Genomic DNA, 26,552 nt, shown 5'->3' with positions numbered 1-26,552 from the left:
GCTACAAATGTATGTGTTAGGATGCAGTGAAATTAGTAAGTTCGTATGTTTTTAAAATAGATTTTGGCATGAAGTTTCTCCCTGTTGATTAATGTTCTGGGTCTTGCTACAAAGCGTAGAATTTTGGGTGGTTCTCAGAAAAGGCACCAGAGTATTTTTATGCAATAAAAATTGTTGCATTTTTATGCARCACTTCTTTCTCCTTAATCTTGTTCTTGAGAATAACTGCGTGATTTTGCTTTTGTTTTTTTTGCTTTGATTTTAATTAGGCAAAGATCTAGCACGAAAAATTCACCCCACCTACTAAAGATATTTTATTAACTGCTCAAAGCAGACTCTTTTAATACAGAAATGAGATTATCGTACTTCTCAGAAAGAAATGTGAGTGGTGATTCCTGCTTTTGGGGATGGTATCTAGCATCTCTGTGGGTTCTTCCTGTTCTGAAAAGTAGTACTGGAACTTGCTGCGGAAACTGGAATTACTGGAGGGAAGAAAAGAAGGAAGATTTGTTCATACCTCTTCATTTGTGGAAATGCTAATAGGAAAATGGAAATCTTTGCCTTGCTGAGAAGTTGGGCAGAATCCTAAATCTGCAAATATTCCCTTTGCAGGTTTTTCGGGAGCTGCACTCTGTTAATGTGCTTGTCTTGTTGCTCTGAATTGTGTGCACTTTCTCATTTGTCGTCTTTAAGCAAGGTGCTGTGTGGATTGCTCTGGAATATGAAGGGATTCCCATGTGTTTTAAGTGTCATTATGTCAGGGGATGCCAGTGAGGACAAACTTGTGCCTGACTTGTGCTTTTTGCACAAATCTCATCACAATGATAGAGAAATAGAACTTTAAAGTGTCTTTYTTTGTTCAAGTAATTGCTTAATTCTGTGACTTGTCAGAGCATCCTTCTGATCTGAGCTCTCTGACATGTTTCTGGTGGCAACCAAGAGCTAACAAGGATCAATTCAGAGCAGGAAGCCCCTGGTAGACATGCTGCATTGCTGACCTGGACAGACACACAAGCAAATACAGACACTTTCAAGGCCCACTGTTCACCCAAACACTGGGCAGAGACACAGTGCTGCTTCTATGCAGTGTCGCTTCACAAAGGACTTTATTCCTTGCATGTGAATCCAACAGCAGTGTGCAGGCTGTGCTTTAATCCACGTTGTAGACAGGGTCAGCACCAAGGCCGGGCTGGGGAACTGGGCTGTCAGGCAGCTGGGCCTGTTTGACGTGAATCAGGGAGCCCTAGCTCGAGCAAGGAGGCAGCGTGTTCATTAGCTATAGAGCACTGAGAAGGCTGARTGCTATGGAAATGATGATTTTCTTGCATAGCAGGTGAAAAATAATGACTAAAAGCAGATAGAGAGGGAACTGATTTGATATTGCTATAAAAAGATTTTACTTTTTTCTTTTTCTGCATACATTTATAAAGCCTATACTAGTTTAAGTAGCATTTGGATTACTTTTGCATATATGATTTTCCTTGGTGTGCCAGAAATACTGTGCCCGGTGGTAAATACCACCATATTTAATTTCCATTCATGTCCTTTTTTCCTTCCGTACTATTTACAAGTATATTCTAATGTGTATTTYCCCTAGAGTTTACAGGTTGCTGCATAAGCATACAGTCTTATMCAAGTATTTTCTTGCGAGAATTTGTATTAAACACTCATAAAAACTTATGTATTTCAGCATTTAATGAATTGGCTGKTTTTGCTGGACCGTGTTTGTGTATTTTGATGAATTCTACCAGTGGGAGCCCGTTGGCTCTGCAGAGCTGCAGCCTTGCAGGGTGCAGCAGCTCAGTAGTCCTGCCTGAAGGGAACAGGCTGTACGGAGCGGGAAGCATCGCTGCTTCCCTTCTGCAGGAAGCCCTTTGTCTCGGGGCTTCTCTCTTGTTCTTGCCTTTAGCAGAAACACTCGCATGCCCAGTCTGCTGAGATGCTCCATTTCTAGCCAGGTCCTGGTGTGTCTTTGCCTCCGGAGTTAYTCTGTGGGAGTGTTTCGACCTGCAGACTGCTTTCCTTAGGCTGCTGTAAAATGCTATGGCATAATTAAGTCCAGGTGTCTGGTGGTTTGGTCTGAGTTACATGACAGCTCTAGCTGTATGGTATGTGAATCATGGGACACACGCTTTCATTAGGTTCTCTTACATGCTGAAATATTGTGTCTTTTGATASTAAGCTCCTTTTTCCTCTCTCCTGCTCTTCAGAAGATCTCTACAACAAAAGCTGTGCTTGGCAAACTAGGCTGGCCTTGATTTCATAGCGACTTTAGTTATCATAAGGAACCTAACGTGAACATATTGAACTCTATTCTCTCCTATTAGCCAGTTGTATGAGGATAGTGAACACACAGGCTAGGGGGCTTTGGTAAGTGCACACCACTGTCCTTAAAAGCATTTGTTCCTCYGGGTGGATGATTCCAGCCTCTGTGTTTTGGCACTTGCATGTCAGGTGATTAAATTATTTAAGTGTTTCCACATGCTGGGTAACTAGCCCACTTTCTCTTGACTTGCTAAGTAGGAATGAGTTAKAAGCCAAGCTGGGAGTAGCATTTCCTTGATATTCCCCCCTCCTGATTCGGCAAGGAGCACAGATGTGGAAAGCCTGGGAGATGCCATGGACGGAGAGCTGTCTGGTRGATCCAGGGTGGGAAGGGTGCAGGGATCCAGCCACATGTGTGTGGGGAGGTGCTCTTCAGAGGAAGAGCATGTGTGAGTGCAAGTTAATTCCTTCTAGTTTCTGCTGAATCCATGGCTGACCTCATTGATGGGATGGCAGAATCAGCAGGGGCACTCCTACGTTTCCAAGGAAAGTGCCTGTTAAAGCAGCTGCTTTGCACAGGGGTCCCTGCTTGGCTGATCTAAGCCATGGGTTAAYAGCTGCCGGTCTTCAAGCATCCTTTGCTCCTGCTGATGTGGAGGTTGGTCCTGCCCCACTGAAGCAAATGGGGCATTTAGTGCCGAGCTCAGTGTGAGCAGAGCTGTAACAGGAGCAGAAGTCATGGCTCTCTGGAGGGCAGTGCTCTTGTTAATCACACCTATTTGTTATATGATGGCAAGGCCTTCCCAAAGGGCCCCTCAATATCTCCCCTGAAATGCRTTACCAGAGGCCTCTCCTCAGAAGTGTGAGGAATTGGAAAAACTCCTTTCCTTTAAGGAAGCCCATGGTGTAGAGCTCGTACCTCAGGTGGGACGTGGCACGTTTCTCCATGCCTGCAAGGAACGTTTATAAGGGTTTTGTGGAGTTAAGTTATCTTGTGCCACTTGCAATGAGGGCTGGTGTTGGTGGCTCCTTTTCAAAGTACCTGGTGCTCTGAATGAGGTTCTGTTCTAAAGGCAGAATATTTGCCTTTCTAAAATATTTGTGTGGTCTCTAAACCAAATCATAGCCAAGGGATGTTTCAGCATTATTAAAAAAACAATCTCATGGGAAGTGAATGAGTCATCCCCAACCCTGGATATAGGACTGAAATTCTGGAGTGAACTGGTGGAGGGAGAATTTAATCTTGCAGATTTACTGGGCTCCACATCCCCAGAGTTAATCATTACCCATGTACATGTCTCTCAATGAATGTTTGTGCCATGTTTGGAATGAGTGAAGGTAGAGGGGCACAGAGGAATTGAATCAGTTGGCCTGAATGGAGTAGAGATGCTTGTGGCCCACGCTTCCATTTTTTGACACACTGAAATTTCCAGCTCCTGTTGGCACCCTAGTGAATTGTAGAAAGTTCAAATTAGAACAATTAAGTCATCCAACAAGCTCTTGTTGGGAGAAGAGAAAAAAAAAAACCAAAAAACCCTKCTTGACTAGTTATTGTGTAATTGTGAAAATAATAACTAGTTGCTGGCTCTAGAAGGCTGCATTTATCAAATAGAGGATGCAAGAAACAGCAGTTTGTATCTTCAGTGGTAGGACTTCAAAGCAGTGTAAATGTATCCTCATAGTTTTGTGGAATGATRGATGAAGATACTACTATAGAGAGAGATAAAGGCAGAAAAGGCTAATCCAGATCAATTTAGAAACCTAGTGACAGACAGGATAGAAATTGTCAGTTGATATGTGTATATATAAGCTGTCTAACCTTTGTTTCTTTCCATAGATGTTATAATACTTTGTGTATAGACCTAGTTTGTGTTCTGGGCTGCAGTTAAGCTTTTTATGCTAGTCTGCTGCTTAGTGGCTGCAAAGAAGAGATCYAGGTCTTGGCCCTGTGGTGTTGTTTACACTATTAGTTTCCAGGTGGATATCCTGTTTAGATCTGATCCCTGGTGTGGCATTGCTGCAGGGGGATGTGGAAAGGCTTGGCCGGAGAGAGCTGCTGGTGGGATGGGGCAGATGGCTGCACTTTCRCCGCACCTTTTGGAGCCCAGGAGCGTTCCCTGCAGTCGGATGTGGCCTYCGGGAGCTTGGGCACATCCCAGGGTCTTTGGGTCCTCTCTTGCCCCTGTGGGGCACTACAAAAGGGTTCACTATTTCCACAGTGAGTTGCTTGCTCTCTAAATAGGAAAGGGTCCCAGAGCTCAAAGTTCAAAATGCACATGATTTAAGCTGGGATTAAGGCTAAGTTCCCATTGATTGCAGCCTAATATGTTAGTGTGCTACATCTGCACACAATCTCCCCCCTTGCTGCTTCTGCCATTTGTTTTGCTTTTTTTGAAGCCAATAAAATTCTCTGCATTCTCTAAAAGAAGTTTTCCCCTGTTTTGTAACTACCCAATTTCCTTAGTGACCCGAGCTTGTTTTCTCTGGTAATGACTTGTAACCCACTCGGTAATTGTAACCAGGCCAGTGAAACCCGCAGAAACCTCCTCCCTGCCCAGTGCGGGGCCTGGAGCTGGCGCTGTGGAAGCGGGAGGYGTCTCCGGCCCTCCCAGGTGCAGCTGGTTGGGATGAGCCTCCAGAGGCCCCGCCATCCCCTGCCAGCCTCTCCAGGAGCACTGGYGAAATGGGATTAGGCTGGCATTGTGTTTTGGGAAGAGGAGARTGAGGCTAGGCTGAGGCCACAGGAAGGCAAGAAAAAGAGTATTTTGTTAAGCAAAGAATAAATGATAGACAGCCACATGGATGGCACTAAGGACACAGCTTCGAAGCTGCCTTGTAGAGCCTGCAGAGCAGCATGAAGGCACAGTGGTGATTCCTAACCACATACTTTGTCTGCAGGTGTGGAAAGCTTAAATATTTCCTTTTTTGCCCATGAAAATCTAATTACTATGTTTTCAGAAATTTGCATTAAATTAAAATCAAATCTCACTTCCCACTGGAAAATATATTAAAACATTTTGGTGTTTAGAAATARAACCTGAGGCCACAGGAACTTTTGGGACTTTGCATTGAGGAGTGATGTGGTTTTGGTGGTCATGATTTTAGGCTGCGCCACAGAAGGGACTGATGTTTCTGGCAATGACAGCTAGCTTGAAAGAGAAAGGGGTGATCCCAATCCCCACCTCTTGCTGGCTTGTTTCCAGCTGCCTGTGCTCACCGCTTCCCTGTGCGCTTTCCCACCTGCAGGAGGTGAGTCAGATCATCAGCTCATCAGGAAAACACAGCCAGCAATTGGAATGGGTGCTGGGAGCCTCCCTGTGATTCCTGGAGTGGGTGCAAGAGAGAGGATGAGGGCTGTGTGGGTCAGGGGTGTGGGCAGGACCCTCTGGGTAAACACAGGCTTTCCAGCTGGGCTGGTAAGCCTCGCACATGGATGGCACCTGGGTTTGCAGCCTTGGCCCTGCTAGACACYGTTTCCCTGGGTCGTGCAAGGCTTAAGGACAAAGGGGCGGCTTCATCCCTGACATAAATCTGAGCGRAGTCACAGGAGTTACAGCCAGGGTGACTTTGTTTAAAGGGCGCCTGTTCAGCCTAGTCCCCTAAATCAGCTCATTCTTGCTCTCTTTTGTTGGCTGCTGGCTACGCTGAATTAGCATCTTGAATYGCCATGGGAATGGGCGAGGCAGGAGCCGGCTTTCGTGTGCGTCTACAAACAGTCTTTTCACAGCAGCTCAGGCCCTCTTCGCAGTTTCACATGCAGCCGCTTCCATTTGTATCCATCAAGGAATTTTGATGGCTAGCCCGTCTCAAATGTGAGGTGCGTAACATATGGCATATGATTGATGGAAAAGCACATATAATTTATGCACACAGATGGGACATCTTTCTGTTGTGACTTGTCATGCATTTTTTTACTGCTCACCCTCATTCTCACACTTCTTCTGTATTTTGTGATAGTTATGGATGGAAAAGGGGAATAAATGCCTTGATTTGATCAGGCAGTGCATTGTGTGCATACAGGATGAGGTAGGGGAAAAAAAGGGCTTTATTATTGGAAGAGAAGTGGGCTGAAAAGACAGGCCTTGTTGTGATGAAGAGAGCCGTGGGAGCTGATCAATAGGAGAGGAGAAAGTCTGAAAAGGCCTTGGAGCTCAGGACAAGAAAGCTTGGTTTTCAAGGGTGTGTGGGCCATGTGCTTGGGTAGGGAACAAAAGGTGACCTCAGTTGCTGAATTTTCTGAAGAGGAGGAGGGGAGAACAATGTAGGTGCATGGGCAGCAAGATCCAAGCTCAGCTGTGAAAGTAAGGGGTAGGTCTGAGCAGAGATTTAGATTTCAGAAATATTAAAAGAAAGGACTTAGAAATATTAGGAGTGAAAGGACTCGTGCCAAGACTGAGGGCACTAAAGGATGTAGTGTGATGGGATTGTGTTAATTTGCACCTGGAAAAGGATCTTATCTTAGGAACTGTTGAGGCAATTCATGCAGTGTGCCTAAAACATAGGCTAAGATATGGGATCAGAAGGAAGAGGAGAAAAAAAAGGGAAAAAAAAAACCCAAAAAACGTTTTGAAAGGTACAACTATAAATCATTGACAGGGAAGTTCTACACGAAGCTGTACAAGCAAGTAGTCAGAGTATGTAAAGGAGAGGAAAAGAGGATAGCAGGAGGTAGGCTGCCTTGGGAGTGTGAGGGGAGAAGAGGTAGATGCTGAGAGAAAAATTRATCAGAAAGGTGAGAGCTAAAAACAGTGCAAGCAAAAGACATAAATTTTAAAGATAATCTTCATTATTTCCAAAGCATAATTATAAGCCGGAAGAGGCTGAAGCATAAAAGATGATATTTATCCCTATGAATCTGTGATGAGACTGATTTTGGTGGCAGGCAGGCCTGGCAGCTGAACTGGAAGAATGAGTAAGTAGGACAGAGCTGGGATGAAATGGGATCAGCAGCTGTAAGCAGCACATTCAATTAACTGGGAACAATTCAGTGCAAACAACAAAGGAGATGGGAACATGGGGAGGCAGGTGGGATCACAGATTAATTTCTGTGGCTGTGGCAAGRTCAGAAGGAGTTTGGATTTCAGGGAGCATCACTGTGTGCGACACGTCTTGTGTCCTTGTAGGACAGCTRAAGTCCTACACAAGTACAAGTACCTATTTCTGTGCTGTTCCTTTCCCATGAAATGACAGTGGGGTGTGAGGAGAGGGGAGATCCTGAACTGTCACTTTTGGCTGCAATAATTTGCTAGATCAGCATGGCTGTTTCACACAAAAATGACCCTGAGGTGCCTCAGGTGTGTCTGTGATTTGGGGGAGAACAGGACTGAAAGAACAAGCAGTTAAGATGAAGTGAAGGGAAGCAACTGTAGTGGGGCTGGTGAAGGTTAGGGGCCCTGGTCCAGATCAGTGTAAGGCAGGTGTGACAGACAGCACATAAGAACTGCTGTGGGAAGCAAAGCATGTCCCTTGACAAGGACAAGAAAAAAGGTGGAGGGAGGAATAGTGAGGCTCTGCAGGTGGAACTTCTCTGTGGTGAGTATGTGCTGGTGTTGATTCGCAGCATTCATTTCATTGACCTAAAAGCGAGTCAGTGCATCCATGGCGCCGCGGGCTTTGCCACAGCACTCGCACGGGTGTGCAGCAAGCGTGCACCTTCCCGGGGCTCGCCTGCCCACGGCGTTCCCCGCAGCCGGGGCTGCGTGCGGCGCGGGGCCGTATCAGCGAGGCGCAGCCGGGCCGCGCGGGCGCTAATCGGCTGCGGCGCGGCYGGGCCCGCCTGCCCCGCTGGCGGCCGCTGACAAGTGTGTGCGGGGCCGGCCGCCCGCAGCGCGGCACCGGCCGTGCGCGCAGCAGATCCTCCGCCCCATCGGGAGCGCGGGGCCCTTCAGCCTCCGGCGCTCCTGAACCCCCCCCCGAGACGCCGGTAAGCCGTCTCCGGTGTSACCGTGGCTATCTCCTCGGGTTAAGGGTGGATGAATTAGCAGCCAGGCAGGTAGATGGTATCTCGCTCTGCGGCTGCTATTGAAACCTTTTCCTCTGAAGCAAAGGAGTAGCTACTCTGCATGCACTGTCATCTCTGCAAGGACTACACTGTTTCAAACTCAAATGAAAGCTTCCTGAGAGGCAATAGGAAAGAAGTTACTAGGGACACAGCTCATTTAAACTTGCCACAATGTTTTTTTTCTATTTTTTTTAATGGGGCTTTAGTCAGCATCTACTTCTCTTAAGCTGCATTTCCAGTATTTGATTATCCAGGGGTGTTTTGAACTGTGCCAGTTTGTGAAATGTCATAAATGGTTCAGAAAGCTGTGAAAGGGCCAAATATGGGGCGTTATTAATTTAACACTGCTTAAACTGCTGATAGGYACTGCTATATTCTAAGATATGCTAGTAGTAGAAAAAGTTATATGAAAGATTTAAGTGCTCTGCTGGTTGCTGTTAGGAAATGATCCCAGTTCTATGGGGCAAAAGACTGTAGAGGTCGAATGAGCTCGACTCTGTCTGTAGCATGTGTTCAGGTTTTTAAATACTTTGGTAGATCTCCATAGTGCTTTAGAGATATTGATGGATTTTTCAGACTTTCACGCTTTTCACCTGCTCCCATCTGTCAGGGTCTCCAGAAAATTCAGCTGAGGTTTTGAGTTGAAGATACCTGGAGAGAAAAACAAATAAAAAGCCTTTTACTTTCATTATGATTCTTTTTAAAGTCATGGGAATTATTTTAAGTCAACAATGAAGTTTTTTTGTGACTGGAGTCCTTTGAGAGGAATTCCCAAGGGATGGGTGATGCTGCGGTGTCTCCAGGCRGCCCAGCTCGCAGCTCCCGTGCTGCATGTGCATTGGGGCTGTGCACGGCCTCCGCAGGCAGTGCTTAGCCTGGAGACCCTTGGCTCAACTCCCTTCTCATCTCTAATGCTTTTAAGGAGTGCTTAACAAGCCTTGAATTGCAGAGACCTGCTCGATCAATAGTATCTGTGTGAAATAATGGCTTTACAGACATTTAGGCAGGAGCCCACGAGTGAAGCTGCCACGTTACAGGCAGCCATTTCACTTAGTGTGCTTTAACTAGTTAGGCCTAGATGCTCAGCTTTAAGACTTAGCTTCTTCTAAGGCAGTATGTGCCTGCCTGCTAGTGTGTGAGCTAAAGCTAATTATAGCAATAAGCTGCTTCTGCGCCAGGCAAGGAACACGAGCCAGGGGTTTTCATTCATTCTCCCTCAGTATCAGACAGATACTAAGCCTTGAATAGTAAAGATAAAAATGGCATTTTTATCTGTAGATGAAGAAGCCGGGATCTGAGTATGGAGGTAACAGCAAGAGCAGTGAGATGCAGGCAGGAGTGTTTGCTCCCACACTTGGCATTTAGGGGTAACCAATGTGCTCCCTGTCCTGGTGTGCACCRGGCTGGAGCCCCTTGTGCATCACAGGCTCAGTGTGACATGACTTGCGCGCTCAGGGCACACTCTCTGCTTGATTTGCATTAGGGTGAACAGGCAGCAGATTAAACTTGACTTGTCTTCCTTCCAGAGAGAGAGTTGCAAGATGTATTCATGAAGGCTGCTAAAACAGGGCTCTGAAACAACATCCTTCAATAAAGAGGAAAAAAACCAACAGCCCTCTCTCTGCTGGCTGCTGTAAGCTGCCTGTGCTGTAGCTTCCCTTTGCGACTCCGAGGTGATGGGCAGTTTGTGAAAACAAAGCGATTTGCTAATACTCATTAACGGGGCTTTCCAATAGCCTGGGAAGCAGATAAGCATATCATCCTCAGCCTACACAAGAGGGAAATGAAGTCTGCATGGAAGACAGCTGGGAGGAGAACTAGGATCTCCTTCCCAGGGCTGTGTTTCTACTGCAAGTTATTTCCTTCCCCTGCCTCTGTAGGTGTGCACGGTGCTACCCATGGGATGCCCTGCCAGCCTTTTCCTGTGCTTGAATCTCTAGTCTGTGAGCGCATTTGCAATGTAGCAGCACTCACTCTACTGTTCAATAATTCAGCAGATATTTGAGGGTATAAATTAGGTATTAAGATATTCAATAAYAAAAATATTAAAATAACTTTATTTCCAAAATATCTTGATGGCTGCTGAATTATATGGCCTGTAAGGTTGAGTCTGATCTGCTATATTTCTTCTTTGCCCCTTGTCATTGTCAGACCAGATCCCAGTCCATTATCTCTTGGGCTCTCTAGATTAATAAGAGGTGACTTTAATTTACTTTAAGTTTTGAGTTACTGGAGTCCAGGAGTTGTGATTGATAACACTGAATGTTCAAGTATTTAGTTAGAAGAGGAAACTTTGTGTTTAATCCCAGGGCTTCAGCTTGTTAGCAGGTGTTGTGCTGATGAATGTGATTGAACTTTACAAGACAGGAGATAAATGTGGGTRAAATACCACCTCTGTCCAGATCTGGTCAGCTCTTTGGATCTCACCAGAAAACTGAGCTGGCAGGTGACACAGTCTGGTGCCGCAAGGAAGCAGTGATAGTCTCTGTCAGACTGGGATAGAGTCGCACTCGGCATCAGGTCTCCGTGGGGAATGTAGGGTTCAGTTCGCAAAGAACCCATCCTCAACCTCCCTGGTCGGTTTGTCCTTTCTTGTAAACCTGGGCCCTCTAATACAGTCCTTAACCTGCTAATATTTTCAACCTGCTAATATTTTTAAAATCTTTCATGTTATTTTGTTTTTTTATGCCCATTTTCCAGGTTAGKAGCATAATGGGTCATTTTCTGGTTGAAGGGTGTGCTTGCCAGTTGAGCAGAACATATAGCTGAGCTCCAAAAATTGGAAACTGTACTACTCATGAAGCTCTTTTGATTGGAAAATGCAGTAGGGGCTTAATACTCAGGTCTCACTTTTGCACATCCACAGCAGTTCTCCCCTGCTGTCTGCCTTGGTGCAGAGTGAACTGCAAAAGCCTTTGCAGTTGGGTCTCTGCTGGCTTAAATCTATATTTATTTGCTAGCATGGGCTGAATTCTTGGTCTTATCTCCATCCTGTCCTACGTGGCTGGCCTTACAGGTGGCCAGGAATGCCAAAGGAAGCAGCAGGAGCAGCACTGTGGTGCTTACCTGTCTGTGCTCTATCCTAAGCTCGTGTGTTGTCCTGAGCTATCTAGTCAACTCCTCATCTTTCTTCTTACAGGAATTGCTACCTTAGAACTGGCTTGTCTGTGTGTGTGTGTGTGTGTGTGTGTGTGTGTGTGGAAGGCGCTGTCCTGTGATCCGCCTCCTTTCAGGGTTCTTACAGAAATGCAATAAATCAATTGCAGCCTCCAGGTGATCCCCTCAGGTTCTTCTCTCTCCATCACCTCTCCCAGGCCCAGAAAGCAAATTGCATCTAGTGTAAGTGTATGCGCTCCAGTACGCGGGAAATATTATAGGTGCCACTGCTCCTTCATCTCTAAAGGAACTTGGAATTATTTCCATTTCCTCCCATTTTGCCTGTGTCGCTGAGCCCGGGGACTAAGAGCAGCTGTTTAAGCTCTAGCAGAGGATGTCCCCAGCGGAGCGGGTGGCTCGTGTTGGCTGCTGCCCACACGGTTATCACGGCTCTCGTTGGGCTGCCCTCTCACTGCGGCAGGATCCAGTGCATTGAGTATCAAGAAGCACCGCGCGCGYTGAGTGTCAAGGCTTGCACCGGTCTTCCTTGTGAAAGCAAATCGTATCGGGCCTTCCTTACACAGCTTCTTCAGATATTGCTTTACCCTATGTTCCCTAATATATAATATCCTAATAAACCCCAACAGTCAGATGTTATCATCTGTTACAGTAATGTCCTGGCATAACATGCTGCAGGTCTTGCTGTGGCAGAGCTCCTGCTGAAGGCAGTAGGAAGACTGGTTATGAAGGAGCAGAAGCACGACTAGGAGAATAACAGCCTCTTCTGGTGTATGTGGCTTTCAGTTCTGTTTGGGTTGCTTGCCTTCAGTGTGTTACCTGTAGCCTTCATTTAATTAGTGTTTGCTGGTGTGATAGCAAATGGATGTGTGTTTGCTGTTGRTATGAACCCTAGCACTGACTTTCTAGCATCAGTTTGCAGGCCCAGTATTTGAGACCCGCTGTCTAGCACCATCTTCCCAGTTCTCCTCATTTTCCCCATGATTCTCCTGATATTCATTGTGTCACTCTGAAATCTGTGCTTGATTCTCATACACCTCTCGAGACCCAGAACTATGTCAAAACATTCCTTCATTCCCTGTTTCCAAGGAAAAATACCACCCTGTACCCCTCAAATACACAGATGGAAATATGTGAGCCAGGTTTACTGTGGCTCTGACAATGAAAAGAGGATATGGGAATGGGAAGAGATGGTTACGTGTGTAGGAAGAGCAGGGGCAGCGTTCTTGTGTATGTTTTTGATGCTSTAGACTAAGGCATTGCTCTAGTCCCGCCTGCTCAAAGTCCTGCACAACCTTGAGCCCACCACCTATTTGCTTAGACTTGCAGAGCCTCCTCGCCCTCAGCCTGTGCACCCCAAGCCCCCTGTCCAGCCCTCRGGCTTACTCAGAGTCCTCTCCTCCAGCTCATACCAGTGCAGAGAGCTGTATTCCTCCCTCCTTACAGCCCACGCTCATCCCGGCCTTCCATCCTCAGCCTCTCCACCTTTCTGCCCCAACCTGTCTCCTCCTGCCCTAGAGCTATCATTTTTTTTCCCCAGGCCTCTTTTATCTCCTCCTTCTGAACCTCTCTGCTCCATCACTTTTAAGAACCTTGTTCTTGTTCTTGCCTGGCAGCCCTTGCAAAGCTTTCCTGGAGCCCTTCACTCCCTGCCGTATTCTCCTCCTCCTCCTCTCAGTCCTCCCCCCTGCRCTCCAGTGTTTGCAATACGGGAAACAGGCAGCTATTTATTTTCCTCCACAGTCCCACGTTCGTTAGTGCCAAGGCTTTAACATACCTTCTTTTTCCTCTTTCTCCCTGTACTCAAAGCAAGGCAGGGGGCAAACCAGGGCATGTCCTAGCCCTTTGTATGCTCCAAGAATGGATAGCTCCAGGCAAGGTCAGCGAAAGCCTCAGCCAGGAAACATGGAAGCGTGGTGTGTTCCTTGTTGGGGAAATGCAGCTCTTTCTGTTCCTCTTGCCAAACAAGCTGTGCAGTGTGCATCTCGTGCTGCTTGGGGGCTCTCTGCTGCGACTCGTCATGCGCTTGTATCCTTGTGCTGCTGCTCACATGGTAACGGGTGATCCTTGAATGAAGGATGTTTTCAAACAACGAGTTGGACACAGAAATTAAGCATCTGCCTTAGAAGGTGCCGCTTCTCAGGTTGGCTACTTTTTGCTAACTTTCATTCACATAATTAGTTTTCTTTCAAAGGCAAGTCTAGGAAACATTGGCACAATACATCTTCATACAGGGGAAGTTCTGAACCAAAAGTAATGTGTCCAAATCTCTCCMGGTAGAGTAGCAAACCGGGCCCCAGGGCAGAGCAGACCTGTGAACCTGGCACCAGTTCACGCTGGCATTTAAGGGTGGCATTTCCAGCTGGAAGTGAGACCGTGGTCAGAAGCGGCGTGGGGTTGATTTGCTGTGTGCAGAGCACCCCTCAGTACGAGGTAAGGAACGGAAGCACGGAGCCAGTGTGAGAGGAAAGCAGGGACCTTTGGAAGCACCTGTAGAGGAGGGTTACAGTAGGCTGTTTCTTGAGACCATCACCTGAAGGTTACGTGCCTTTCTGGAGGCCTTGGCCAAGATCATGTCTTCAGATGCCAGACTGGGAAACTGCAGTGAAATACACAGAATGAGAAGCCAGTTTAAAAATAAAAAAATAAAGATCAACATCTGAGCAACCTAATGAGTGTCTTCCATCCCAGTTGCTCCAGGAAACTAACCTCCTTAAAAAGATAGGACCAGGGCTGCAGCAGCAGAAGGTACCTGTGCTAGGTAGGAACTGTAGTGCTTGGAGGCCCCAAAGCACAAGGAGACAGAAGTACAAGGGGATAAATGGGAGAGCCTGGGCAGCAAGTGCTGCTGTGGCAGCATTGAGGAGGTGGAGGTGTGAGCAGCTGGTGTCAAAGCAGCCTGACTGGGGCAGGAGGGCCTGGCTGCTGCCCCACTGGCTGCTGCCCCACTGGCTGCTGCCCCACTGGCTGCTGCCCCACTGGCTGCTGCCCCACTGGCTGCTGCCCCACTGGGTGATGCCAGGGAAGAAGGGAAGAACAGCAAAGATGCAGAACGAGGATGATCCCCAAAGCCTGTAGAATGAAAGGTCATTTAAAATCAGTCACTGTTTTTGAGCTGTGAGTTTTAGTGAGGGTTTCTTAAGCAGCAGCTATTTGTGAAAGCTGCCTTGGGTGTAAATAGACTGGACTGTTTAGAAAGACCAGATGTATAGAAGAGAACCTGAAGAATCAGTGGAAATTACTGCCTTGGCTTCTCAGCGGGGAGAAACGTTCAATCAGCAGCAGCATCACAAGCTGAAGGTGGTTATTTCCACCTACTCTCTGCTTCAGTATCTTGCTGACATGCAGTGCTAATTCTTAGCCTAGAGATAGGAGGCACTGAGCTYGTCATGTGCTGCGAGAGCACAGTTAAGACGAGAGCCTGAATTCTGGGGCACTGTCCAGGAAGCCGCGTGGGACAGCTCTGATGTAGCTCATGAAACAATTCTTGGCATCAAACCTGGAATTCTGCTCCACCAGGATCAAGTTTGTTGATTTATGAAAATACCGGTCCTGATAAAAACAGATGTTGTCAGTTCTACTAGGTGGGGGAGGAATAACTCCAAAACTTTAGATGTTTTGCTATTTATTACTTTGTGTGGGGGGAAAAATGCAGATTGGAAGCTAAATGTATAGGTCCTTTCTGCATCATAGGCCTGGTGGTGTCTTGGTAGTGTCCTTAAAGCTAGTTCCATGAGCAGTAGGACACATGAAATCTGTTTTTATCTGTGTCTTGTTTGTAGGGGCTGGGCTGCTCTGCTCTAAGAACATAATTGAGCTCATGTGCAGCCTTTCACGTTGCATCACTGGATTGGATTTCACTCATCTGGAGAGCTGCCTGTTCTCACAAAAGCTGCAGGAATATAATGCCCTGGAGATGTGTAGCCTTCTACCATTTGATTGAAAATACTCAATGGTTTATACAACTGTTTGGAAACGTRACAGCACAATTGCACGAGCTAATTTACTTAGAAAGCCAGGCAAAAATATGTGCATGCAGAAKGAGTTCATAATTTTCCTCTTCTGATTACAGATTCCTGATTTTTATTTTTTCTTTATTAATTCAACTGCTTTTTACAATAGAAATCCAGTCGTGTCAATGCTGGATCCAGGTACAGGATAACTAGGCAATCAGCAAAATTGTCGTCTGGAAAAGATGAAAAATTGAGGAAAGGTCAAGGCTCAGTTTTTAGGCAGGCTGCTTACAGTAGTTTTTACTGTGTTAATGATTCACTGCACTGATTCACTGGGGCTGTAGTGAAGGCTGTCTTATTTAAAAGTGTTGTTAATATAGGATAAATTATTCCCAGTAGTAAGGCTGGGAGTTCTCCTGAAAGTCCTCTGACAGGCCCAAGAAAGACCAAGTGAATCTTGATGTGGAAGAGGCAGGTAACAGCCTTGGTTTCAAGCAAAAGCTCCATAGTTTTTCATTGGGGAAACAATATTCCTAAGTACTGACTTGGAAACCTTGAGCTGTGCAGGAAACATAAGTGGCCCTTGCAGCCTGTGGCCCCTGAATTACTGAACCTGGGGGCAGATGTGATGGTGGGGCTGCAAGGCCGGGGCTTTGGCTCTGAGCTCCTCCACAGGCTGCTTGTGGCTCTGGGGCATGGTGCTTGCTCAGGTGATGGATGGCAGCAGGGACACCCCAGGGGCTCCTCCTCACGCAGCTGTCTGTGGATTCCTGGAGAGTTGCCTCACTAAGAGCCAGGGGGGAAAAAACCCCATCAGCTTTGCTTCCCACCTGGAAGCATTTAGAGGCTCTAAGAGGATCAGCACTCCCTCCCCTGTTTATAAAAGGCAGGCTCTCCAGCATGACTCGCAAGGCTGGCGAGCTGTGCGAGCAGCACCCCGTGCTTCCCGCTGTTGGGCTGCGGGGGCTGGAGGCCGTGTCCGTGCGGGGGGCACAGGGGGGCAGCCCCTCTGCGTGGGGCGGGCGCYGGGGCCGCAGCGGGGGCTCCGCGCAGGACAGCGGCCGGCTCCGGTGCTGCCTCTGGTGCCGCGGGCCCTGCTCAAACCGGAGCCTCTGCTCCGGCCTGGCCCGCAACGCRCCGCTCGCGGAAAGCAGCTCCCTCCACGCCCGGTGAGTTAGCCCGGGATGGGAGCCGCTGCCCCCAGAGCAGCTTCTACACAACACGCCGCGTTGACGAGTTTCGGGCTCAGGATAYGTCCTTTGCTCCCTCCCCCGCTTTTGTCTGTTTTTACTGCATCRTTGGTACGCGTCCAGGAAAAGTCGGCCATGTCCCTCGGAAATACAAGGGGATCGAGTTTTGACTTTCGGGTCTCCGCGGGCGGAGAGGCTCCGGAGCAAAGGAGCTGGGAGCGAGGGGATTACGAGGCGCTGCCTGTAGGAGGGCTCCTGGGCGGGCGCAGGGCAGGTCAGGCGGGAGCAGCYGCGCTTGGAATCACACGAGTCACGGGGCCCGCGCGCTCTCCTGCCGCCACTCCCGCTCGCGGGATTCTCTGGGAGCACCAGCTTCGTGCCCGGGGGCTCTGGCGGGAATCGCGCTGCGCRAACCAGAGGTTGGTGGTTATTTCTCTTCTCCAGGGCGGTAGCAGGGCAGCCGGGGCYGCTGGACGCTGCCTGTGCCATGGCAGCCTTTCCCAGGAGCGCAGGGAAATGTCCGTAGGAGCAGGCATGGAGTGCGAGCCGCGGGCGCGCCGGGCTTCCAAGGGCATTGCTTGTTTGTGGAGGATGCTGCGCCCGCGGGACAGCGTGTGACAGGGAAAGCAAACGCGGCCCGCTGCTGAACGTTGCACGGAAGTCACTGAAGGCAAGCCAGGCAGTTTGCCTGGGAAACAAGGGCACTGATGTTTACTCAAAGCAAACTAACAGCTCTGTTAATCAGAGAGGGTGGCATCGAGGTATAAATAGAAGAGCAAGTTTTATTTTTTCCAGGCATTAAGCTTTCTTGAAGCTGACAGCTCATGTTGTCATACTCGGTTCTTCTGAGTACAGACTTRAGCCATCACCTGATGCTCTGGGTACATTGCTTAGGTTGATTTCCCCCTCTTTACTTTATTCTGCTCTTTTCAAAACACATTCTAGGTGGCCTGTCAGGCAAGTGGATAGGTTTAAGTAAGAACAAGGGAGTATGAGTATTACAGATGTTAATGACAACATACCGGATAATATACAAAGGCAGTGATTACTTTGAAGTTAAATGTTCAGCAGACCAAAATACTTGTATGGGGATAAACAAGAAAACAGTGGTGAAAGTGCTGTTACTATGTAAATATTCATTATATAAGGATGCTGCACAGAAGTTGCTTTCTATTCCAGCGTTAAATCCTTTGTCTTTGAAGAGAATGGACTCACGATCAAAGCAGCACTTCTGTGACCAACTATTGTGATTTAATCATTGCTGATTTTTCTTAAAGCTCCACATTGGTGCTTGTGAAAGAATTGAAAGTAATTTGATCAGTAATATTAAGGAGAGCTTCTGGAGAATGGGAATATCTGCAGTAAGCTGAGCAATATAAACTGTAGGGCTTGAAAAGCATATAAAAAGTTTTGATTTGTTAAAATCTGCATACACTTGTTTATTTTAAAGCYAGCCCCATGAATTTCTGGAAGATGGACTCATGATACCCAAAGCCTGGAGCAGTTATAGAGAGAAGGTACCAGGACTCTACTGTTAAAGCCTTGGAGCTGCAACATTCCGCTAGAAAGCGGCTAAGCAGAAAGAGGAGGTTAGTCCCTATTCCCAGAAAGTTTGGGAGAGCAAGTTGTTCTGCTGGGTATCGACAAAATGAAACAAGACTTCTCTGCTTTGGCCCCAAACTCCTTGTGATGAATCAAGGCTTAATTCAAGGCATTTAATTAGGTTGATTTGTGAGCAACCCCCTTGTCTGCTCTGACCCTGCAGCACCCACAGATGGGCTATGGGTAACACAGGCAGGGTTTTCCTCTCTGTAGGTTCATTTCAGTCCTGAAATTCCTCCTTTTTTTGGTTCCCCACGAGAAATGGCTTTACTGCACCTCGGCTTTTTCTGGAGAAGAGCCCAAACAGAGCATTTTTTTTTTTCACTGCTGCTCTGAGTAGTATCACTAACACATGTTGCTTGAGGACCAGATGGGAACACGGAGTGGATTTTAGAACAGAGCCAATCTAAGGTTTGATTATGGGGTTTCTTTTAAGAAGAACAACCTAAAAACACAGAAACCTTTATTTTAGCTGACTGGAGAAAATCTTTTTTTTTTCTGTGTAATTTTTTAAAGGGAGACAGCAAATATATCACGTTGGACACAAAGGAGAAGCACATGTGTGTTTAATGCCTTGTTTTGCCTTGAATGTTAGTTGTCTTTTCTGTGTACTGACTAGATGAGTTCAGTGAAATCTTGCTATGAGGAGAGGTGTGAGATGAGCAATAAACAGCAAAGGCCTGACTGGCACCCCAAACACATACYGTCTGAATTCTGCTGTGTCCAGCAGTACATTCGCTGTTTGGAAAATCAGATTTTATGTGAAAAAATRTGGTTGTATTACTGGGGGCTTTCCCCATCCCGTAGTGGTATTCTTGCTCTGACAATCCCATTTTTTAGCTTGAAGATCTTTTTTTTTTTCTTTTACCAGAAAATTCCAGATAATCTATGCTTGAAGTCATCTTGAAATTAATTTTCATTAATCTGGAGCAAAACTTGGATTTGGACAGCTTGTCTCATAAACACAGTGATGCTCCTGATTACATGGAGAAAAATTGAGCAATTRAACTGAAAAGACTTGAATGCTTGAATTTAGAGAGCAGTGTTGTGCATTACTGTACTAAACCTGAAATTTAATCATCTACACAAAATAATAAACATAGTTTTGCAGAAACATACAATATTTGGTCTAGACACATGTACTATTTATACAAAAACAGAGGTATGGGCTATGGGATATGTAAGCCAAATATAAAAGAACTGGATTTGATGGGTTGGCAAGCATTTTGTCTCATCAGAAATGAAGGTGCTCGATGCTATAAGTGTAGCTCATTGGAACTACTTGTGTATATACAGCAGCAAACATATCTATTTTTCTAAATAGTAAATTCAGATGCAAGGCATCCTTAATACAGTTGTATTTCAGAGGGAAATGGCTCTTCAGCTTTAAACAGTTATTTTAAGGGCAGCATCCTGCATTATAGAGAGCCATTAATTCTGAATCATGTACAAATGGGTCATAACCTCTAGTGTAGTATTTTTCATCCTTTTCCTTTTGTTTTGTTGGCCTTTAAAAATTTTCCTCTGGAAACTCCCCCATCTGTGTTGTGCAGTGTAACTTATGTGAGATGCTTTTTTTAGTCACTGCTTGCTCAGGGTCCCCACTGAAAGAGTCCTGTGACTGCCCCGTTGAGATGCCCTGTGGTGGGTCTGGTCTGTCTGAGGGGTCCCAGGGCACCTTCAGCCCCAGGCACACAGMCCCTTTCCAAGGGCTGCAGGTGCTGCTTGTGCTGTTGATGTTTGAGCACTTAAAAGTAAATAAAGGAAGGAAGTTAACTGTGTGGAAACATCATGACATGAAGTGTTTAAAAAGAAGGGACTCTGAAATCAAATCAATGTTTATTGAAAATAAGAAAGCTGCAAAGGAAATAACCATTATTTGGAGGTTTCTGTAGTGACRAGAGGTTTTAGCATTTGTATAAAATGATTTCTCTCCTCTACTTTTGATAGCATTTTGCTAGAATTGGGCCTGCTGTTGCATTTGTGATGTGACACGAACGGAGAGGCGGCAGTGCCCTGGTGTGCTGCAGGGTTTACGTCTGTGTATRTACCTGCAACTGGAGGAGCTGTTGGCTGCAAACAGTTAGCAAAGGGCATTGGGAAGAACTCCTGCATTGTTAAGCCTTCCCCGCCCCGCTCCCTCCCTCTATCTCTGCTTTTGGTCGACGGACATAAAAGTCCATGGTGAACTTGGTTCAGCTCCATTGACCTTAGGAGAGAGAAAAATTGCATTTCATATCAAGTTTTCCAAAGTGTTTTTCTTTCTACAAAGAGAAGGTGTTATTTCTGTGATGTTAATAACTGAAAATTTATTGTATGCATCATAAYGTATATGTGTACATATACATATACATGTATACATATACATTCCATTCTGTGATAACATACAAGTTGAAAAGGTCATTTCCTGTTTTCCATCAACACTCTCTAGATGCTTTCCATCACAATTTCATACACCAGCACTGCATGTGATTCCTTCTAATAACTGTTTTTCATTTGGCTATTTTTGAATTGGTCATTGCTTGTTTTAAGGTGAGCTTAACTGGAAGGGAGTAGTTTGGGTCCCTCAGTTGAATAGCAGCTCATGAGGCGGCAGGGTTAAAAAGGGCACAGCTAAATCAAGAGGGAGACCTATCCCAGACATGTGAAATGTCCCCCTGGCACACGGTGTGTTACATGGTGATCCCGTTAACACAAGCCTCAGGTTACAGCCCGCGTAGCCGGGCTGCTGCTGCTAGAGTTTGCAAACAAACTGCTGCCCATCCGCTTGTGACGCTTGACTCCCAGATATTAAATCTGGGGTGTCCTAATGTTAGGAACGCGCCCTGCCACTGGGAGAGGCCACAGGAGCCATAAAGGTACTGGAAGTGRATGTGCCCTGGAAGCTCCCTCAAAGGAGCAGGCAGCTGCTTGCTGTGCTCGGCGCTTGCACTCGCTTTGAAACCACCTGGATGTTTTCCGTCTGTGTAGGTAGGTAGGTGCTGCTCTTCCGGCTTYCCAGCAGGGTGGATGCTCTCAGCAAAAGAAGCAGAAAGATTGAAATCACTTTGGTCCATTTTTTAAGTGCAAGAGATGCATGTTCAGCAATCTGCCTGCTTCTAATTCAGTATGGATTTGCTTGCTTTTGTGTTATTAGCCTGCCTAAAGATGTGTATGATGGGTTTATTTATGGGTGACTTTCTCACTTTTGCAATGTAGTGCTCTTCGTTCTCTGTACCATAGGCTTCTGTTCTTCATAACTTTTATCCCTCTGTTCTAGAAATGTAGACTGAGAATCCATGAGTTCTCTTGTGCTGTTTTTACTGTTGTTTAGTGCTAGCTCATAGGCTTGAGGCTGGTTTGTTAACTGAGCTTATCGTTGCAAAACTGGCATGTGTGGAGTGATCGCATAAAAGATTTAGTGTAAGTTCTTAATCTTTGCAAAGATTTATGCTGTGCCTGATCCTTTCTGTGTCAAGGTTTAATAGAAYTGGGTTAAGCGAGAGCTGGAAGGTGTGTGAAATCCGTGGATGTTTTGTGGAGTGCTCAATAGCTTATTTACTGAAAGCAAAGGCTCTGGGCTAGATGATTCTGAGACATTTAGCCAGGACTAATATGGCAATGGAAACATGCAAAGATTCTCCTGCCCCTTATAGGCAGCAAAAAGCCCTCCAAGCAGTAATGGGTCTCTTAGCATGTGCATTTGATAAAGTTATATAAAGAATAGAAAAGAAATATTTCAYGCAAAAGATTTTGCTGAGCTTGAAAATATTCTTGAGAAAAGATCCGATCCTAGCAATTTTGGGTTTGCATCTGTGTCTACTGGAAAGGCCTGGTGTGTGCAGCGCGTGCAGCGTGTTTGGCGTGTGACCTGTATGATGAGTGATTTCTGCACGCGCCGGGGGCGGCTCTGCTGCCAGAAGAGCAGGTGCCGCTGGATGCGGTCCCGTCGGGCGCCTCGGCGGCCGCGCTGCCTCTCGAACAGCAGCGCTGCTGTTAATGCTGCAGCCAGGCTGCCGGCGCGCGGGTCCCTCAGGAACGACAGCGACCGCCCGGAATGAGACCTCAGGACTGGGCACCGGCCTCTCATGGGGCGCCGCGAACTGCCAGAGAGCAAAAGCTGCCTCGGTGTCGGGGTGTGTTTGCATGGAACGCCCTGCTGCAGCCTCCACTCCAGTGATCCCTGTCTCGGAGGAAGCGCTAATGGAAAACGTGCAGCGCTCAACTCTCCCACCTGAGAAACTGCTGCGTTTTTGGTGGTTGTTGTTTTGAGCATAGTTTTAGCTTGCAATTTAGAGTTGCAAAGAATCCAAGTATTTGCACCGGGCTGGAACTGGGAAATCTAGGGCTCCCAAATCAGGTAGAGCCTACAGCTCAATTTGGAAACATCTGAAGGCTTTTTCTGTGTGTTTCTCTGGTGGCATGGGTTGGTGTGTGGTCTTCCAAACGTGTKTTTTGACTCCTCACCAAAGAGCAGGCTCTTCTTCCTAGAGGTCCTTAATGTGGCACCTAATTCTCAGTCTGCTCTGTATAGTCCTGGGAGCCCCCGATGTTTTGGCCTCTCAGCTGAGAAAGCCCTTGATTCTAAAGAGCTGATACCAAGTGCTGCACTGTGAAGAATTCATCCTGTTTATCAAACACACAGTGGGTAAGTTTTTGCCTTGCAGTTACGTATCTGAAATAGCTGAAGCTAAATTTTAATCATGGAATATAAACATATTCTAAGATACTTTATTACAAATYAAAGATGAGTAATTTTCCATTGATTTACCGATGCAACCCTTTACTAAAGTTCCCCTTTGGAGATAAGTGTGGTCCTTTCTTACACACTGAGTTATGTTTCCTGTATAACAGGACTGTCCTATTTTTGGATAACAGTGCCATATGCTTTCTGTAGGCAGAGGATCCCCTCTTCCCYTATCATTCTTGCTTTTTTTCCCTTCTCCCTCCTACAGATAGATAGACAAACTGAATAGACTGGTGTGAGCAAAAATGTTTGCAAAAATAATTGAGCTTTTTTGTGAATAATTTACTGCACTTGCAAAGTCCAACGGTTTTTGTCTTATCAGGAGCTGACACATTGCACCGTCCTGAAGACAAATAAGCAACCATGTGGGAAGGTGCCTCTCCACACTTAGCTTTTGGGAGCCCTTGTTGCTTCCTCCTGGGATGAGCTGTGCAGAAACATCACTGGAGATCTCTCTTTTTAATTTTTTTTAATTTGTTTTTCCCCCCTAGGGGTACTGTAAACTTGAGAAGGCAGCAGGAAGTGGGAGAGCTGTAGGTTAGTACTGTGCTCACTGTGAAAGTCTCCTCTGCCTGGGCTGATCCCCAGCCTTTCATCACTGTGTCTTGCTCCTCTGCCTTATAAATGGGTGCACATGTCTGTGGCTCTGAGTAGTACTCCGTGCAGCCCCAGCATATCGAGGCACCTGTAAGACTGATGCATTTGATGTGACACCCTCAAGTCTCTGCTAAGCAATCAAAACAGCCCCACGGCACCATTATTATTCATTATGCCAGAAGGGAGCGACTACTACTGCTCCTGTGAAGTCTGTTATTTTGAAGGCTTCGCTGGGTCAAATCAAAGGTAAATTTAACCTGGCCTTCTCATTTTGATGCTGAGTCATAGTGGGGCCTAGAGAAGAGTATAAGAATAGATCAGACACATGATACTTTCCATAATACTCTTTGATCTTCAGTGATTTGTCCTTCCAGGTTTGCCTCTGGCAGAGGCAGTGTGTTGATGCTTGAAGATCTTTAGTCGATCCATCCTCCGTGAATTTGTCATTCTCTCCTGGTCTGCCTGTAAAGGGATAACATCTGGATCATACTAGGGCATGAGTTTCACGGGTCAGGGGAGGCAGTAGTATCAAATATGTTACTAGAAGCCTTAAAAGAGATTTTTCATCTGGTGCCAATAAAAAGGGAGAGTAAAAAGCAATAGATACAAATTGTGAGCAAAGAGTAAGTTGTGCCTAAAATTTAACAAGGAGTGCGACGTGTTCCACCTGCCAAAACTGAGTAGTCTAAAAGCAGTTATTTGAAATGTATCCTATTTGAAATGTTASGCAGAATGTTTGGCATGTGAAATAGTGTGGAGTGTGTCCTTTCTGTTTGGGGTTGCTTTTTCAGTAGGGTTACTCAGTTGATTTTAACACTAATGAATACAGCTGGTTTCTTTACATGCATCTCTAGCAGTTTTTGCCATTTTGGTGTCAAGAACAACACTTTGTGTGTGTCTTGTCACAGCCATCATGTGACTGCTTGCACCTGTATATGTGCAAGCCCCTCTATAGAGCCTGCAAAGAGAAGAGGATGCTACGATCCGCTCCCCTTATCTAACTGCGGAAGATTCTGCCTCTTGTCTTGCTCCTCTTGCAGTTCAAAAGTAGTCCTTGTGCAAGCCATTAGCCTGCTGTGAATGCTGCTTTCATAGCACGGAAAGTACYTAATGCCACAGATGCAGTTAAATGGCAGCGGGGACCCAGGGCTTTGAGGCAGCCTGTGCATGCGTAGGATCTGCGTTCTCTGCAGCTATTGCCTGCTATAGGGGCGTTCTGGTATTTGAAGGACAGTTATAGATGCTATCACAATACAAATGCCTATAAGGCTGATTCAACACAGTATTGCTCCTGAAAGTGGTGTTTTCCCAATGTTTTGCTTTGTTATTTCAAATTATTGATTTTTTTTTGTTACATCAGTGTATACCTGTTCATGTATTTGCAAAGGTACTGGCTTTCCTGCAAAGTGAGATGGAGAATGTATTCTGGTATAAAGACACACGTGCCGTCTATCTGAAGTTCAGCTTGAGGGAATCCGAAACCTTGCCCTATGAATGATGCTGCCTTCCCAGCCTTTCATCAGGTACCGCTTCACTAGTTGTGGGGCCGCTGCCGAAGACTGACCTTCCTGCAGGCTGAAATGCAGGAGGGTCTTCAGGGAATTTGTGGAAGTCTGACATGTGTCTGTGTTGGGCACTTGCTTGGAGCAGCTTGGCAGGGCCCACGGCATCTAGCCTGGCCCTGCTCCATGCCCTGTGGCAGCTGGGAGCRTGGGAGGAGGCCGGATGCAGGTGCCCCAGGCAAGGCCCGGGAGCTGCGGCGGAGCCGGCCGAGCTGCTCCGGCGCCTGGGGAGGGGAATAATGTGTTTGCTGTCGGATAACCGCGTCCCACTGCGGCTGTGGGGAGGCCCAGCTGGAGAAACACGCCTCAGGAACCAGGGCATTTCCACAGATAAGGCATAAACTGCGAGCAACGCGTTGCCTACGCGTAGTGAGSTTTCAGTTTTTCCCATAACAACAGTTCTTAAAATAGGAATTTGTTTGCTGGAGTGGTATCAGCAAGCGAATGTCCTTGCTCAGGACTGGAAAGGGGTGTTGACTTGGGTGATTTCAGCCATTGGGCGTYCCAGCTTTTCAAGTGCTGAAGCTGGATGGCCCGAGGTCAGGTGGAGAGGCCCCATGGAGGAGGAGGAGGAGGGCGCAGCGCGGCACCGACCACGCGCCGCTGGCACTGACCACGCGCTGCTCCCGAGCTCCCCAGGGAGCTGCGGGCGGCTCCTCGTTGCTGCTGCTCCATGGGTTCAGCTCCGGTGCGCCCAGCCTTTGTTCAACCCCCAGAGCTCCCTTTGCCAAGGTTATTCTGCAGGGTTCCTTGGCACGGCTGCCAGGCTCCCCACCGTGCCGCAGGCAGCCACGTGTTTACCTACGGGCAGGGAAGGATCAGTACTGCGTTCCTGCCGACACCAGAGAGCCGGCCGGCCGGCCGGAGACTCCTCTGAACACAAGGACTGCAGGGGTGTGGAGGCATAGCTCTGTTTTTGGGAGACGTTTCAGCTCGGGAGGAGGTTTAGCAGACACAGAAGATAACTGCGCTGCTGGGTTCAGGGAGGAAGATGRGGTGGACGCTGCACAGACGCCCAGGTAAACGTGAGGTGCAGCAACCGGTAAACATGAGGTGCAGCGGCGGTTTTGGGCAGCGGGAGCTGCAGAGGTGTCTGCCCGAGTTCAGCCCTGTCACACGGGCTGGAGAGGGGCTCAGCCTCTCTGCTSCTTCCCATCTCCCCTCCAGATTTGCTTTTGGCCCAAACCCTTCCTGCTCAGGCACCCCAGCTTCCCGCCGTGTGTGCTAGGGAGAGGTGGGTTCCCTCCCTCTGTCTCCCTTGTTTGCCCTTTTAATGCTCTGCCTGTCTGCCATTTCATACTATAAAGAGCCTGTTCTTTCTCTGAATTTATTTTCCATGTGTTTTATCACCTGGGAAGTGAGACTTTGAGGGCTGTGAGAAAAACTTTCCTCAGGGTTGATGGTGTCTAAGTTAATTTGGCGCAGAAGCTCCGTGGCATATGGTGATTGCTGGGGGCCACCTTGAGTCTTGCCGAGTTGCACTTGGTGCTGGCTCAGCAGAATCTTATTTAAGTAAGTGGAAACAGAAGCAGAGGATTTTTG

The 26,552-nt window shown here is 47.0% G+C and overlaps 1 protein-coding gene across 5 annotated transcripts in view; it reads left to right on the top strand.

The window, feature by feature from the left end:
- TRIM2 (tripartite motif containing 2) overlaps window positions 1-26,552 on the top strand; it is a 97,610-nt gene that overhangs the window by 28,610 nt on the left and 42,448 nt on the right. The window contains exon 1 of one of the 5 annotated variants that reach the window (XM_026041672.1): window positions 25,689-26,029. The exons of the other annotated variants lie outside the window; for them this stretch is intronic. The gene's annotated coding sequence lies outside the window, so the exon portion shown is untranslated. Of the gene's footprint in view, window positions 1-25,688; window positions 26,030-26,552 lie in introns of those variants that run through there. 5 annotated transcript variants of the gene reach the window in all.

This window comes from Nothoprocta perdicaria, unplaced genomic scaffold (assembly GCF_003342845.1).
Source record: "Nothoprocta perdicaria isolate Ctin4 unplaced genomic scaffold, notPer1 scaffold_29, whole genome shotgun sequence".
Classification (NCBI taxonomy): Eukaryota; Metazoa; Chordata; class Aves; order Tinamiformes; family Tinamidae; genus Nothoprocta; species Nothoprocta perdicaria.
The sequence above is the reverse complement of the archived record's forward strand: the minus strand, read 5'-3'. Positions and strand labels throughout refer to the sequence as shown.